General features: G+C 40.2%; 1 long non-coding RNA gene across 1 annotated transcript; it reads left to right on the plus strand.

The window, feature by feature from the left end:
* The first annotated feature begins 766 nt into the window (after positions 1–766).
* Positions 767–2,127, plus strand: LOC147444382 (uncharacterized). Its single transcript, XR_015190041.1, has 2 exons — positions 767–1,560; positions 1,673–2,127. It is a non-coding gene; the product is annotated as an uncharacterized LOC147444382 (long non-coding RNA).
* Positions 2,128–3,391: the final 1,264 nt, after the last annotated feature.

The following is a 3,391-nucleotide window of genomic DNA, read 5'->3' on the forward strand; positions in this document are numbered from 1 at the left end:
CTCAGTTCAACTGACCTATCCTATTTTGAAGGTCTTGTGCAATAGGTCAAAATAAATTGAATGCCCTTATATACTCTTGTCTTTGGTTTGTTTATATCCCACAAGACCTTGTCATTGTATGCTATGGTTGTTATGCCCCCTTTTTGACATGGTTGTATCTGTTCTCTCTATACTTTTTCTTCGACCTTTTATTTTTATCCACTCCAACAGTTTCTAAAAAAACAAGCCTACAAAAGAGGATAAGGCGAAACGCATGTGATGCACTACTCAATGCCCCCCTTTACAGAAATAAGAAAACCAATGTTAACTATCTCCTACACTGGCCTACATACACAAAAGACCATTATGTAATGCCTTTCTTATAAGAAATTTCTTGGTCATCATTAGCTTGCTGTGTCACGCGAATTGACAAGCTTTATCCAACAATCCACAGTTGTTCATATGATCTCAATGCTTTACTAAGGCCTTAAGAAAGAGCCCACATACTATCAGTTTTGAGAAAGTTTTTCACTCCTTTTTACTGTAAAATTTATAAAGAAACCCAATGTGAAACAAACTGAACTCTCAAGCACATTTTAAACCAAAATGTGAAAGAAGGCAATTTGGTCCTTTGATGAAAGGACCCATTGACAAAAACCAAGGCAAAAATGTTATTAAAAAGGAAATTTCCACGCATGTCTCCTTCTCTTGTGTGGACGAGATATAATGTGCCATAAATAAACTTGTTAATGAACCATGTTGGTGTCTTCACAAGATGTGATACAAGGCTTGTTCTAGGTGAATTGTCCTGGAAGAACGATAGGAGTAGGGCCAGCCAATAGGAAATCAATGCCAATTATTAATCGGAGCATAAAGGTGATAATGCAACAAGAGAGAAATTTCAAAGAAAAAGAGATTCGAGGGGAGTTGGCCCCCCAAAATCCAATCTATAAAGGGACAGATAGTATTTATTTGGTATGATCTATGGATTCTATGGGACAAGGGGGAAGAATGAGCTGAAGAGAGAGAGAGAGAGAGGAGAGAGGAGAGAGAGCGAGAGATGCATCTTGCAAGTTGTCCACTTGCTTTTGCAAGCACAGCTGTGTGGGGCTTTTATACATCCAACCCCACTCGCCTTTGTCCTCGCACTGCCCGCTTCATTTCCACCTGCTTTGATGCTGCTCTCCAGCGGGCGCAAGAGTGTGTTTGCGTATGTATACCTCTCTCTCTCTCTCTCTCTCTCTCTCTCTCTCTTTGCAGGAGAACCATGTACATTCATCCAACGCACGTGCGCGCACGCAGCAGACCGGCAATGGAGATTGCTTGTTAATAGCCTGGAACGAAGCACGGTCACTCTCCTTTTGAATTTCATTATTTATCAGATGCACGCCTCTCTCTCTCTCTCTCTCTCTCTCTCTCTCTCACTCACACACACACACACACACACACACACCCACACTCTCTCTCTCTTACACACACACCCCTACAGCCTTGAGAGGAGGTTCCCGTGCTTCAGTCCAGCCTATGTACAGTCAACTGCCTCCTCACTCGCGAACGGCCGCAAGAAGCAACACCAGCAAGGTATGCTATTATATCATGTATAATGTAGCAACCACGACACGGTCATTCAATCACAATTACATGGTTTAATATTTTTCTGAAAACGAGTGCTTGGTCCATCCTCCGGAGGAAGAGAGAGAGAGAGAGACAGGTCGGACGGTGATCTCCCAAGCGTCATTTGGCGGCTCACTGTCGTTATCTATTTAACATAATATGAGGGAGGGGAATGCCCTTTACACGTGCCGCAAGCTGCGAAATGAAGGCTAAATGTCGACGATCGATCGTACTCGTATGTATATAAGAATGTGACCCATCCTCCGACGATGGGAGAGAGAGGGACAAGTGCGACTGTGTGTGAGCTCTTGGTTTGTATACATTGAAATCACTGTCATTCAGTTTATAGGCAATGGGTATGCGATGTGAATTGCTTATCAGCTATATATTGGCAAGTGTGTGTGTGTGTGTGAGAGAGAGAGAGAGGGAGAGAGCGCATCAACTTGGATGTTCATAGCCCAACTAAGCACAAACACTGCATTTCAAACTAAGCCAATGTAGAACATTCTTTCAAGGAAAGCATTCCTTTTCACTTTGAAAGATCTCAAATTTAGAACTTTGAGAGGAGGTCTTCACCAAGAAGAATGTAGTCATCTATTCCAAATTCCCCAAACTTTGTCAATATTGCTAAAGGTTCTGAAACGCACATCATCTCCCATCGTTTTTCAAGAATTCGAGCTACTTTTTAACTCATGTAAGTTTTTAAACGCGCCGTGTGAAAGCCCTCTTAATCAATCATCACACAATGCATAGTTATCAGTTGTGCCTTATGTATTATCGCATGTGTACCAATTGTCTGTTTTATATTTTGCAAGCTTTTTTTTGACGACGTGCTCGGATGACCACATCTTTACATCACTTTCGTACTAAGAGCATGTCAATGTTTTCTTTTGTCATCAACCTTTGTCTCTCTTGTGAAGCAGAATGGGGTCAAGGTCTGAGCGAAGAGGTGAATGCTTGTCTTGTTTGTTGATCAATGATGTTGGAAGCTTAACTTGGCCATTTTTTGCTTTGTTATGCCGAAGAGGTAGGGTCGATGACAAAAACACATGATATCATATGAATGTTCCTAGGGCTCTTGTGTGAAAGCCTCAGTAGTCACAATGGCCTACATAAGATGATGCATAATTTTGTTGAGGAATTTTAAACTCCGAGCAAACTTTTTTGAGCGTTGATAAAATCGATCGAGGTAATGAGAGACACTTCATCAAAACACACATAACCAAGAGTTTTTGTAAGTCACTCATTTTTTCATTTGAGAGACTTAATAAATTGGCTCTAAACTTCCTAAAGATGGCGGTTAAATTTAAGAGTGGATATGCTAAGCAAAAAGTAGATGCTAGCAAATCTAACATTGGATAACTCTTGAGCTAGTTCTTTCATATGTCTTTTCTAGCAAATAAAAGCAACATCGTAGCTTTTCCATTGCTCAAAGGACTTCTGTAAGTTTATGAGTATCATTTTTTCCAAACACTCGTTTAACATTACTAATATGTTGTATGCAAGCCTTCTTGTGCATTGATATTAGACCTTGTAGCTCTCCCCTTCCAACTTTTGCACTATATTTGAGTATTTTTCAAATATTACTTGAGGGGCAACCTTATTAGTCTACTGTTGTGAATATTTTAGTGTGCTACAAATTGAGATAATCACCAATTTTGTTGCTATTTGTTGACCAGTATCAATATCTTCGTCGAGTTTTATTTACCTTTTATGAGGAATCTACTAAGATCTCAAAAATAAAATTGAAGGTCGACTATAGGCAACAAGTTAGTGTTGCGTCGACTATTGTATGCTT

This window comes from Adiantum capillus-veneris, chromosome 13, assembly GCF_014529385.1.
Source record: "Adiantum capillus-veneris isolate H3 chromosome 13, ASM1452938v2, whole genome shotgun sequence".
Lineage (NCBI taxonomy): Eukaryota > Viridiplantae > Streptophyta > Polypodiopsida > Polypodiales > Pteridaceae > Adiantum > Adiantum capillus-veneris.